This window comes from Hyaena hyaena, unplaced genomic scaffold (genome assembly GCF_003009895.1).
Source record: "Hyaena hyaena isolate Hyena2069 unplaced genomic scaffold, ASM300989v1 scaffold_217, whole genome shotgun sequence".
Classification (NCBI taxonomy): domain Eukaryota; kingdom Metazoa; phylum Chordata; class Mammalia; order Carnivora; family Hyaenidae; genus Hyaena; species Hyaena hyaena.
The window spans coordinates 1,605,495-1,619,271 of record NW_024080849.1 but is presented as its reverse complement, the minus strand read 5'-3'; the positions used below and the strand labels follow the sequence as shown (position 1 = coordinate 1,619,271).

At 49.9% G+C, this 13,777-nt stretch overlaps 1 long non-coding RNA gene across 1 annotated transcript; it reads right to left on the bottom strand.

Annotated features, from left to right (window-relative positions):
• Positions 1 to 406: 406 nt before the first annotated feature.
• Positions 407 to 11,870, bottom strand: LOC120238778. Its single transcript, XR_005530311.1, has 4 exons — positions 11,755 to 11,870; positions 3,074 to 3,234; positions 2,460 to 2,614; positions 407 to 1,585 (listed from the first exon to the last, which is right to left on the bottom strand). It is a non-coding gene; the product is annotated as an uncharacterized LOC120238778 (long non-coding RNA).
• Positions 11,871 to 13,777: the final 1,907 nt, after the last annotated feature.

Genomic DNA, 13,777 nt, shown 5'->3' with positions numbered 1-13,777 from the left:
AATGGCAGGGATGGCCCAGCAGAGGAGACACCTGGGATAGACATCTGAAATTCAGGAGGTGGGTGGAGAGGAGCAAGGAGGTCTGGGGATCCCCGATTTTATTACTGGGGTTTTGTCAGTCAAGGGAAGAGGCACGGACTGCGTTGTAGATCAAAGACAGTGGCGTCTGAAAATTAAGACCCCTTCTTCTCGTCCTGAGCAAGCTGGAACACATGACTTGCCTTCTCTGTCTCCTTTTCTGCAAACAAATAATAGTTTCTACCTCATGGAGTTAGAGATCTTCATGTGCATCATTTGACTTGATCCTTGACTTCCATATCAATCTGTTAGCATTTATTATTATTAATAATATAAAGAGAGGCTATGGCGGTGGTTTGTGGAAATACAACCCAGCTTGAGCCTCGACAGTCTTCTTGTCTGCTAGGAAAGACATGACAACTTCTACAGGAAGTGAGTTCAGGTGATTTCAACTTTTTGAAACCACTTTCCATATTTTATTTGCTGACTTATTTGGTTGGGGAATATAAACCACAGCCACTCGAGAGAGGAAACCTCTGGGTGCTTCATTTACTTCAAAAGTCATTTTCTCCGTCTGCCACAAGAGGCAGGTCTTGGAAGGTTCTGGGTACGTGCACACTGGCATCGTGGGTCTACCAGGCGAGACAGCGCGGGGTTGGGGAATGGCCTGCCCTCTCATCCTGACCAGCCTCAGCCTGGGACCCCACTCCCTGGGGGTGGAGATCAGTCCTTCTATTTCTTCTCCCAGCAAGACTTAGCAGAAGGGCTCAAAGCACTCAAGGCATGGTCTCTTCTCCATGATTAGCGGGGATGAGCTCAGCAAGGTTATTCAAAATCCATATTCTGCCCAAACTGCTGCTTAAGCCCTTTACTGGGATCGCTAATGGGTCTGGGTGCTGACTAATCCGAAGGCCTCCACCGCTTCCTGTGCCGGTGGGCATATCACGGAGAAGAGCGAAAACATTGCTGGCAAAAAGAAGGACGAGGAGAAAGCGGAGGTACAGATTAAACCTGTTTAGTCTATGAATAGTTGAGGGCTGACTCTATTTGAAAATTGGCTTTGACTTTGACAATGGTTCGGCCCCAGTGGGGACCCCGGAGACTCCATTCTAGCCTCTTCATGGTAACCACAGGGCCAAAAGCCAGGCATGCAAGGGACTTTCCTAAGCGGCCACAGCCATTGCTGTCATTACCCAGAGGGTGGCGCTTTAGGGGGCACGGTAGCCCCTTGTGTGGTCCCGCAGCCCCATCATCGTGAGTGGGGAAAGGTTCTGAGTCCAGGGCCCATGCAGCCCTCAGCGACAGTGGTCTTCCACCAGTGAGGCCCACCGACATGGGAAGGGATGAGTGAGCTGGGCCTTTGGCTGAAAGGCCCTGAATTGTGGAGCCTCCGGAAAGGGCTCTGCCGCTTCCTTCGGTCGTCCTTTCAATCCTCTTTGCCAGACTCCGGTGGGAATTTGGATCCGGGCAGGAATGGCATGTGTCGCAGGTAGGGACTCGCCGTCTGCTCGCGGTGTTGGCACGGAGCCGCCATTGTGAGTGAAACACACAGCGGGTCATGGGGCACCTGTGGGGGTGGCAAGGGGGTCTGTCCGAACACTCGATCGGATTCTCTGACCAAGGACCGGTTACTCTTCCAGTCTGTAGTGTCACCTCGTGCGGCCAGAAAGAGGCAGTCATTGGTTTGCAGGTGGGCAGACGGGGCTCTCTCTCAGCTATGTGACCCTAACAAGTCCCTAAATGCCTGCACTTCTGTTCCCTCTTCTGTGGAACAGAAGGGTGAAAATGTTCCCACTCAGGGTTGTCGAGAGGACTATGGAAGATGGACATTCCTATGCATCACCCCTGACAGACCTCAGCCACTAAGGTTGTTTTCCCCCTCACGTCCCTGACAGTACCGCCGTCTGTGGTCTCTGGACGCTGGGACCGATCCCTTCTGAAGTGGGGTCCCCAGGAACAGGACCACCTGTGGCAGTATGTTTTTCTGAATTCTGAGAATGGAGGCCCCCCCATATGTCTGAAATCTCGGGGGCCTGTTTCCCTGAAGGACAAGAACACTGCGTCTGGAAAGGAGCCCCCAAATGAGGGAAACCGTGGGAAGCAACAACGTTCCTTGGGGGACCCTCAGCTAACCCTGAAGGTCAAACCATAGTGGGGTTAAGAGAGGGCTTTCCTCAGCCGGAGGGACCGCCAGGCCAAAGAGAGCTCAAGGGACCCTGAGGACAAAGAGGATTCATTCCAGTCTTTTCTTTGGTTGATTTGTGAAGAGCCTAGAGGGGGGCATAAACTTGATCGGAGAGGCGCTGGGGCAGGAGCAGGTGCACAGGGTGCGAGAGGTAAGGTCCTGGAGCCCCACCGACCATCGACCATTGGGAGAAGAAGCTTTAAAGAGACAGTGATTGGGGACAGCAGTGAGGGTGTCTCTCACCTCACTGATTTACCTGAATGTTTAATGCTTCCAGTCCTTCGTCTTTTGCTAGCTGAGGACCTCCGCTGCTTCTCGGAGGATAGAAAAGAGGATCTTACTGAGAAATATGTGGGACGGAGCCCTCGTCTGCTGGGGCTGCAGAGGGGCCATATCCAGAGCTGCCCTTGCCTGCAACGTGGTGTCACATAAGGAGTCGGGACCCCTCAGACTGTACCCGGTCCCTCCCGCTCCCTGAGGCGCTGGTGAGGAGGCAGCCCTACCCTTCCCCTGGCGTCTGTCTCCCCAGAGCAGCCAAAGGAGATGAGCTCATTTCTAGAACCCGAGAGGCGGCTGTGACCCCAGATGCCAGTTACCGCTGGAGCCAGGCAGTTGAATCCCGGCAAGGCATTGTGCTGGCGCCAGGCCAGCCTCATTGGGCAAATGTGCTGACTCATCTCCCTCTTCCCAAACAAGCCCTGGGGGTTGGCATGTAGGGATCAGCACCGGGGAGTCTGAGGGCTGACGGCCTGGGCCACCTGGCAGGGACCAAGGCGGGGGCGGGGGGGGGAGCAGTGCCTCTCTACAGAAGCTGTCACCCACCTGCTAGCCCAGCCCCCATTCCAGTGGGGGACAAAAATATGCACTCACCCAAGGATGTTAGGGCTTCTTGCACAAGCAGAAACAAGCACATCACAGGAGGAGATGTTGTAACAGGAGCAATGTTATGCTTCGCGTGAGAAAAATGGATACTTCGCCTTGGAGCATCTCCAAAAATCAGGCTTGGTAGAGAGTAAAGCTTAGCGGTTTCTCTGGGGCGGGGGGGGGCGGGGGGGAGAAGGTCGCACATTAGGGTTTGAAAACGCATATAGAAGCCTAAACACTGAAACAGACATGGCCCATCACCCTCTCTCTGCCACCCCTAGAAAATATCTGTAGATGGTTAATGGAATCGAGTACCTGATTGGATAATATACGTGGACAAAAAGATAGACATTTAAAAGCGAAACACCACCCACCTTGCTTATTTCTCTCTCCAAGGCACCACTTTGAAAATTTTCTTTTTTTCTCTTGCAGGGGAAAAACATTTATGTATAGCACTACATATCTGTTTGTGCTTAAATATTTTCAAAAATTTTTCTTTACTGTTTATTTATTTTTTGAGAGAGAGAGAGAAAGACAGTGTGAATGGGGGAGGGGCAGAGAGAGAGAGAGACACACACACACACACACAGAATCTGAAGCAGGCTCCAGGCTCTGAGCTGTCAGCACAGAGCCCAACGTGGGGCTTGAACTCCCGAACCGCCAGATCATGATCTGAACCAAAGTCAGACACTCACCTGACTGAGCCACTCAGGTGCCCCTGTGCTTAAATATTTTTAACACCAGAATAGCCTGAGGATTGCACCCCTCTCTGGGACGGTAACCCCGCTGCATTTTCGGGTGCCCCGAGTGAGGGCTGCATTGCCATAGCATGCAGCCTGAACAGCGCCCACCAGAGTTATGCAATGTGGTAGGAGTGTGGTTTCCACTTCATAATATACCCCAGAGCTCTTTCCAGATCCACACATAGATTCATCTCTTTTGTAAAAAAAAAAAAAAAAAAACTGACTTCACAGATCCCACATTTAGAGGTACCATAGTTTACTCAACCAGTCTCTATGGCTGGACAATTTGTTCTTTTTTCCCCCCCAATTACAAAAATGCTCTACTTATCAGCCTTATGTAGATATCTTAGCAAACTTTTATAAGTTTATAAGAATAAATGCTTATCAGTAGGATTCCTAAACCCATGGGTACGTACATTTCAACTTCACAGATTTTATCTAATCAGTAACTTCTATAAATAACAGCGACTCCAAGGAACAAAAGAGTTTCTCTGATTGAATTCCTCCCTGAAATAAGGTGAAAAGGACTGACCTGACGTCGGAATAGGACCCCTGACTACCACGAGCACCGCTGAAGGTGTGTGCATGCAGATTGGGTGAATAAAAGGGAGGTGAATGGGATGAGGGACAAAAATAAAAGAAATGCTTCAGAATGTAAGAAGGGCTGTCATCCTAACCACTGATAAGAGAGTAGACAAAGAGATTGTAAAGGACTGCAGTTAGAGTCACTGTACACTCTCTGCCACCAAATAGCCCAGAAACAAAATGGGAGCCTGGGCTGGAGGCTTTTACAGTGCCTGCTGGAATCTTCTCAAAGGCTCCACCATTAGATGGGTGTTTTAGTTACCCAGCACAGCTATCTGTGCCAGTTCATCGTGGTCTCCCGTGGTCCTATGGAATAACTGGGCTCCGTTGGGCGCATCTCAGTGGGGGGCTCCCATAGACCCACAGTCATAGGCGGTCTTTGGTTTCAGCTGGAATTGCCCAAAGGGATTTGTGATGTCCCCCAACTTCCTGCAGATTACTATCCTCCTAACAAGGAAAACCAAGGCTTGGCCATTTCTTTTTGGCTCCCAAGAGGCAGAGCCTGAGCCCACACAGACTTGGAGGAAAAGGGGGATTTATTGAGTTAAGTACCTTAAACGTCCAGGAGGGTTTCAGGAAGAGCTGGGTCTAATTGTTAAGAGAATGTTCTTAGGAATTTGTTTCTCCCCATCTCTCAAATTTACTTTTCTCTCTCTTGACTTCTTTCTCAAATAATGCCACCGAGATCTCCAGGATTAAGATTAGCAATCTCAAGAGAAAGAAACCTTCCTTCCCACAGTACGTTCAGCCCCATCCTGAAGCTGCTGTTGGGCTGGTTTGGGTCACAGGCATGTCCCTGAACAGATCATCATGACCAGGGAAGGGACATGCGGGCCAGGCTTTGGTCTCCTGCCACCTTCTGGGTCTGGGAGGTGGGGTCAGATTTACCCAAATCATATGGCCTGAGACTAAGAGAGGATGAGGTCAGGTGATTCCTGGAGATGAAGGTGGAAGAAGGGAGATATTGGAGATCACTGACTCCAGTCCCCAACCTAGTGACGGCATGCCTCACACATACCATGCTCACAGCCTCTGAAAGCAATCTCCTCCACTATCAGGCTTCTGTAAGTGTAACTCATCAGAAACTAACATATACCAACACTTTAATGGTCCCTGTGTGTCAAGCACTGGGCTGTGCGGCCCTCTTTGAATGTGCTTAAAACCAAACTGCTCCAAATGGGGTCCAAACAATGTGAACTATTACGGGACCTCCCACTGGGCTACTGTTCGTCTGTCAACGCGACCTCAGATTACCTTCCGATCTTAAGGAGCCACGTTCCTTTGACAACTCAGACTGAGTGTGGCCTCCTCTTCCGTCCTAAGGGCCTCATCAAAGCTTCTGCTGTGTCTGTCCCCCACCCCCACCCCACGCTGGTTATAACAACGCAGCTAGCTTTTTGAGCCTCAGGGGCAAGGCTTTACCTTTAACCTTGTTCAGTTTCACCCTGTTCATTTAGTTCATCATCCCGGCCACTTCTGGGACTTCTCATTCTGTCATCCTACACTCCCGTCCACTCTCCCAGCCTGGCTCATTCAGAGTCAGAAATTAAAAGAACGTTTGACCAAATAGAGGCATGGGAGGCCGGCTCAGGGGCACATTCGTTGGTTAACAAATCCCACCACTTACTCTCTTCATCTTCAGTTCCTGCCATTTTCTGTAAGAGTTTATGAGGTTTGGCCAAATACTGTGATGAACAAATTACTGACAAGCCATGTCCAAGGATCTAGGACCTTCTTAAACTCTTTCAAGAGGAAGAGAAATTTCTCGTTCTTTTAATTTTTTAAATGTTTATTTCTGAGAGAGAGAGAGAGAGAGAGAGAGAAAGACAGAGCGTAAGTGGGGGAGGGGCAGAGAGAGAGGGAGACACAGAATCCTAAGCAGGCTCCAGGCTCTGGGCTGTCAGCACAGAGGTGGACGTGAGTCTCGAACCCATGGACCGCGAGATCATGACCTGAGCCGAAGTCGGATGCTTACCGGACTGAGCCACCCAGGTGCTCCTCTCACTCTTATCAATTCAATTACCAATTATCAATGATTTTACCATTCAGTTATCCAGTGTTTATTGAGCACGAGCTCACTGTTTACGAGCTGAGAAGTTCTGGGCAAGCTGCTTAAGCCACCTGTGCCTTGATTTCCCAGTCTGTTAAAATGGGGATGACAGCTTCACAGAGCTGATGCAGGAATTAAGTGAGATCACCAAGCTAGGTTGCTTCAATGGTTCCTGGCATTGGCTGGATGCTCAGTGAATAGAAAATACAGAGCCCTGTTATGGACCCATCCTCGGTAGCCCTTTCCCTCTTGGGTCTGGATTTTGCCCTTTGGCCCTGCTTGACCATTGCTTGCAACGCCCTCACTTCCAGAAGTCCTCCCCACCCCCACCCAGGACACTCACCAGTTCAGATGAAAATCTGGCGCCTTCTCTTTTCTCCCTCACTTCTGCGATTTGTGGTGTGATCATCCCAGTGGCCTTTTTAAGGCCCTGTTGCCATGTCTCCTGTGAGGACGGCCCCCCTCACAGAGGAGGTTTTCTGATGGCTGTCCACGGCCAGGGAAGTGCTTTTTGCAGTCTCCTGCTGCCTGCAGGGCCCTGAGGCGACTGCCTCATGTCACCTAAATTGGCAGCCATAATCCTCATCCTCTCTTCTTTCCTGTGAGACTTGATAATAGGGTCGAATTGAGTAGGTTCCTTACCATCTCTCTCCTTGAAAAGAATTCAGGGTCTGAGCATTCCCCCATCCCCATTGTCTACTCACCAACACACACACACACACACACACACACACACACACACACACAGCCTTACCAAAAATGGAGTAAGACGTTTTCTCCCCACCCCCATCTTATCATGCCTTTACATTCTCAAAGTCCACCTCAGGGCCACCTGGAGACCCAACTTCAGGGGGAAGCCACTTAAGTAGAAAGAGTGTTAAAGGGTGAGCCCCTTGAATTGTGCAACACAGCGACAGGGTCCCACTGTCTCTGTCGCTGGGTCCTCCTGCCCTCTGTCCCGTCTGTCCTTAGGGGTTGCCACTTCCTGGTAGCAGGACACCTTGCTAGCTTCGAACAGTGCACGGAGTTCTGGAGAGGGGGAGGGGAGGGAGGGGAAGACAACCATCTTGCTGACACAGAGACCGCGTCCGTCGGAAGAAGATGGCACTTGGAATGCCCTGCGTGCAGCGTGATGCTTGGCCAAGTAAGGGGAGGGCCTGTGGGATGGACCCAAAGAGGCTCTGCTCCCCACTCTCCCTGCTGAGGAGCCATAGTCTCTGCCCTCGAGCAGCAGTGAGTGAGCAGAAGCCCCTGATTGCACAAGGGGACCCTGTGCCTGCAGGGGGAAGGTTGCGGGGCATGTATGCGTGTGCTGTGGCTGTGTCCACTTCTGAGTCAACAGGGCCACCCACGGCCCTCTTCAGAGGAGGAGTTCTTACTCCCTGGTAGACTGGGAGGGAGAATTATGCAGGCTTATAATTCCCAAGTGTTTTGATTGGGCAAAGGGCTGCCCCCCAGCCTCAGCTCTCTCTTGACTTTTCCTTTCTCGTCTCTCAATCAGCAGCCCAGGGATCTGCCCTGGGCCCTCCCTCCCCAGTCACCCACTTCTATTTTTCTCTACGGTGCTTCTACCTGCTAGAATGTAAGCTGCCAGAAGACAGGGCCTTGGCTCTAGAGCCTAGAACAGTGCCTGCCCAGTCCCAAGGGGCAGGCAGGAAAAGGTCTTTGAAGGAATCAGTCAGTGGGTGGGAGGGAAACAGCCCAGTGCCACTGAGTGAGCTGGAAAGGACTTCAGAGATGGTCTCATCGTTTCCTCTAATTTTTCACGGAAGATAATTGGGAGCCGTCCGGAGGCTCCCTAGAACTGAGCCTAGAACTGGACCTTGCATTTTTCAAGGAGCTTTTGGGCACCCCCACCCTCACCACATGTGACTTTTCATGCGCTCTGTGGGCAGTGTTATAGGGAGGGACAGTGGCCAAGAGAGGCCGGGTCACTTGTTGGGGGTCCCACAGCCAGAATTTAGACCCAGGTTTACGTGACTCTTTAACTGCTGCTTTAAATCACTGGGTTGGGGATGACGAATTTGTTTCATTTCCACAGCCGAGCTCAATTAACGGGGGGCGGGGAGGGGTGCTCCCTGGGGCCACCATTTTGAGAAGGAGAGTGAGGTTCCATCTAGGTTCAGAAGGCAGGACCCCGTGATTGATGAGCAACGTCTGCACAGGGGCAGGAGGGCAGGGTACCCCGTCCTTAGGCCTGGAAGATGTTGCCATATTGCAATGTGAGGCTCCTTCTCCAGGACTCTTTCTCCCTTACCATACTGCTTCTGAAGCCATAGGTCCCCAGTTCCAGTTCCGACCATGAGAAGCCTATGGGAAGGCCACCCAGCCCTGCCACGTTGGAGGTGAGCAGAGCACTGCTAGAAAGGCACCGGGTGGACGTTTGGTTATTCCAGAATCTTCTGTCCATCGCCCCTGTCCCCTCCGTGTTTGGAGGACACAGATATGTTCGTCCAGGAGGACAGACCATCCCAGACCCTTTATATTGACTTTTAGAGGGACCCTGTGGCCTTCTGGCAGAGACATACATGGGGTCCTGTTTTCCTCAGAGTCCGCCAGGATCCAGGAACCTCCCTGGCGTGCACTGTGCGATGACCAGAGAAGCATTCGCGGCCACTGGCACAAGGCAGAGAGCCCATCTGCACAGAACGGAGCAGGGACTATGGAGAGGAGGGCTGACCACCCAAGGCTGGATCCCAGGACCTCAGTCTGTGACCTCACAAGGGCTCACTGAGTCCTGAGCTAAGTAAGGCCTACAACCCACCTCGCACCGGCCTGGCACAGTGACATGATGGGCATCTGCTTTGTCTCCCACCTGCCTGGATGCGTGGTGCACAATGCTGGATCCCAGCTGGTCCGGACCTGGACCCCGAGGTCAAGGAGACCCTGCCCCAGGTAGGGAAACGAGACCCCTCACGAAGTCACGCCATCTGCTCTGGAGCCCCTCCTGGTTCCTCTCGCCCCCTTCATTCAGAGGCAGCCTATCTCTATGCAAAACACATTTTCGCACAACCCCCCTGAGATTTGGGGTCATCTCACACCTCCTTGCCTTTGCTGACTCTCCCAGGCCACCTGCCACACTGCCCTTCCTGATCTGGAATCCCGTCCGCGCCCCCCAGCCCCTCCGAGGGCCTGCGCGAGGGTAACTCCATGCCTCAGTCTTCTCATCTGGATAAAGGGGTTGCTACCAAGCTCACCAGTACAAACGAAATGAGGGAACGCTCAGGAAGCGCTTACAAGCGTGTTCCACACTGGAGCCCTAGACAAGAGCCAGTAATTATTATTATTACTCATCCTTCAAGATGCAACTTGAACTCTGCCGGAAAACGTTGCAATAAAATACCATCAAGACAAAAGGTTGCCTGGAAAAGATGTTTGCGATCTGTGACAAGGGACTAATTTCCTTCGTTTACAAGGAGCGAGTGCAAGTCCATAGGAAGAAAATGGTTTGGTAGCAAAAGGGCAAGTGGGAACGTGCAGTTCATAGAAAAAAAGATACAAGTTGTCAATAAGCAAGACAAGGTGTTCAGTTTGACTCCTAACCGTGCCACTCAAAGTAGCAAGGCATTTTTTGGTTATCAGATTGGCAACAGTTTTGAAGCTGGATGATATTCAATCAGGATCCACCAGGATGGGAAAACTAACCATTTGCATCTGCTCTCAGAGGGCTTACTGATTTCTGCAATCTTTTCAGCAGGTATTCTGAAAATAGCTATCAAAACTAAAACTGGGGGCACCTGGGTGGCTCCGTCGGTTAAGCATCTGAACTTCAGCTCAGGTCATGATCTCACAGCTTGTGAGTTTGAGCCTCACATCAGACTCTGTGGTGACAGCTCAGATCCTGGAGCCTGTTTCAGATTCTGTGCCTCCCCCTCTCTCTGCCCCTCTCCGACTCACACTCTGTCTCTCTCTCAAAAATAATAAACATTTAAAAAAATTTTAAAAACTGCAATTTCCCCCTTTACTTTCTTAATATCCTCACCAAAGGACATCAGTATATGTCACTAGCATATTCTGGGTTTCTAGAATAGTGCTCAGCCTATACAGATGCTCAATAAATATTTGGGGAATGGACAACCAAAATGCTCATTGTAGCAGCTTTCAGACAAAAACTGAAAAGAGCCTAAATGTCCCTCAACAGGGTTGACTTTTTAAAAAAGTTTTTAAAGAGATTTTTTTTTTACTGTTTATTTATTTATTTTTGAAAGAGAGAGAGAGGAGCAGAGGGAGAGGGAGAGAGCAAACCCCAAGCAGGCTCCATGCTTAGCCTGACACAGGGCTTGATCTCACAACCTAAGCTTGTATCAAGAGTTGGCCACTCAACCCACCGAGCCACCCAGGTCCCCTAGGTGCCCTTAGAGATTTTATTTTTAAGCAATCTCTACACCCAGTGAGGGGCTTGAACTCACAACCCCGAGATCAAGAGTCATGCTTTGCTTCAACTGAGCCAACCAGGCACGCCCAGGGTGACTTTAAATAAATGACTGGAGAAATCTACAGTTGTGAAAACTAGTATCTTCTGATTCAGGAAGATTTCTAATACATAAGGTGAAAAAAATCCACTGAGAAACACCAAAGTACAGAACCATAAACGTTACACAAAATCACTGGTATAAATAAGAAAGAATATGCATATATATCATTCAAATATTATAATGTATACATACTTTTTCTTGGAAGGATTTCTTGTCAGCCATTTATGATTCCCTTGTGGAGAATGATCAGAAACAGGGAAGTAGGCAAGGTGGGAGAATTTTAGAATCATTTTACACTTTCCTATTTGAAATGTATTCTTTCTTTTCCTATATGCATGTGTTGGTTTTATCTTATTAAAATACAATTTTTATATCTTTTTTAATGATTTATTTTTGAGATCAAGAGAGAGAGAATGAGGGGGTGGGCAGAGAGAGAGGGAGACACAGAATCTGAAGCAGGCTCCTCTGAGATAGCTCAGAGCCTGACATGGGGCTCGAACTCAAGAAAAGTTCGGCCTGCGCCGAAGTCAGATGCTTAACCGACTCAGCCACCCAGGTGCCCCTAAAATACAATCTTTAAGTAAATATTTAGATGATCAAAATAAATATATTAAACTAAGTACTTAAATTATAAGAAATCACAGTATAAATAAGCCAGTGTGGCTTTTGTCTCTGAGTAGCTGCCTGGGCTCTCTAAGACCCGCCTGGCCTCAGCTGCCTCCCATCCTCCTCTCTGGCCTCGCTCTCCAGCACTGCCCAGCCCAGCCCATTCCTGCACATCCTCCCTGGGCTGTCTGGCCCCATTGCTTCCTGGGCTCCCTTTCCTCCACTCACCATGCTGTTCGAGGCATTACCCTCATCCCCAGGCAAGGCTGGTGCCCTTGAGGGGGGATCCCCCACAACACCTTGTACACACGACTGTCCCTGAACTTCTCCACTGTCTGGAATTCATCCGTTTGCTTGGGAGGGAGCCGGTGTAAGAGATCTTCAGGGCAGAGTCGTACTTCACAGTCCCCGTGGCCTCTGCTCGCGTAAAAGTTGTGCAATACCTGTTGGGAAAATGCATGGGAGGGGAAAACGTCCCATCTGGAAATCGTGGAAAAAACTCTTTCTTAAGGCCTTGAATGCGAACACTAGAATTCATACGTAAAAAGAGGGCAGTACTGATCGCAAAGCTGGATATTTAACCCAAGAGACCTGCTCCTCTAGTAGCTCTTTGCCAGGAATAATTGACTCCAAGGCCAGAAAACTCCGCCCCAGATTTAGCAGCCTCTTTCTTGGTGTCCCTTGCTTCTCGAAAGCTGTCCGCAAGCCCATCCCAGGCAGCCTTCGCGAGGTAGCGCAAGTCTTGGAAGAGAGATGGGGCTGGTAGTTGATCCCCCTACACCGGCACCTAGTGATAAGACCCCTACCGAGTGGCACCACCCAGGAGGAACTGGGAGAGGTTAGAAGGTGCTTGAGAACTAGAAAATGTTGGCAAAGAAACTTCCAGGGAAGATGACCAGTTTAGAGAGGGAGAAGAGCCAGCTGATTTGAGTTGAAAGTTTCTAAGGCCAAAGGTGTGAAAATAATAGAGTCAGTCAAAGTTTCAAAGCTGCCCTTAAAGTGACTTTCTGGCAAATTCATGGTAGTTCTCCCATGAATGTATATGGCATATGGACTGGACAAGTCAGGATTCTGAGGTCCCAGACATTGAAACATAGAAACAGGTGCTGTGGGAGGAGGGAGGGCCCAGGGTAGGGTGTGGGGAACAGGGTGGGAGTTCACGCTGAGAAAGGCCTACAGACCTGCCTCTCCTCTTTCTTGAGGCACCCGCCATCCTGCCCCAGCTCCCTCCTATCTCTGTTCTGGACCTGACTTCTAACGCACAAAGGTTACCGGGGCTTTGGTGCCAATGGCCTGAGTGGATTCGGTCACACGGTCCAGGCTTTCAGAGAGGAGAGGTGTACAGCGACAGCGAAAGCATGTGCGCTAGATGGAGTCCACACAATGGTACTTAATCCCCGCTCTGCCACCAACCTGCCATACGACCTTGAGTAGGTGGTTGTTCTCTCTGTGGGCTAACTCAGTGTCCGATCTCTGGGATTCCTTCTGCATGAACGTTCTCTACCGAATTCTAAACTTGACACGTCTTCTGAGGCTCTGAACTTCTGGAAGCATTAGATGTAACCCAGAGAGAATAGAGGTTTGTTGACTGATGGAAGTTCAGCAAAGACCTCTTTCATCTCTTGCCCGGGATTTTATAAGCAACAGTTGGACCATCTCACCCAGAGTTTCTAACTTAATCCCATGACATTTATTGAAGGTTTGTTATATGGTGAGCAACTGGGTCGATATTTTGAACAACCAGTAAAACGCATGATGTTCACAGCAATATATTGAAGACTATTATGTTTGTTATATCCCTTAATCATCAGTTGCGAGGAAGTAGGTATTATCATCGCCATCTCTGTAGAAGAAAACAGAGGCTTTAAGAAATTAAGAATCCTGGCCCAGGGTACACCGTGAGTAAATAGCAGGACCAAGAGAAAAACCCACAATGATTCATCTCCAGAACCTGAGTGCTTTGCTAGGATTTACCGATGCTTCTGGAAATAATTATAAGAGGCTTAGAAAGAATAAATCATTGTTCCATGATGACATAACAGATACGCTGCTGATGGAAGTGGTGCGCTCTCTTTCCTCACCACGTTTATTTTCCAGCCAAACTAGAACCTCCCACCCACAGCCCCTGACTCGGGCGGTCACCTGATACCCGTACACAACCTCAGGAGGATGGATGGATGGCTCACCCATCTAGCTGGCTGGTTTAGCCAAATCCCTTACGCCATGTTTGTTCTCTTGATGCAGATTGTCA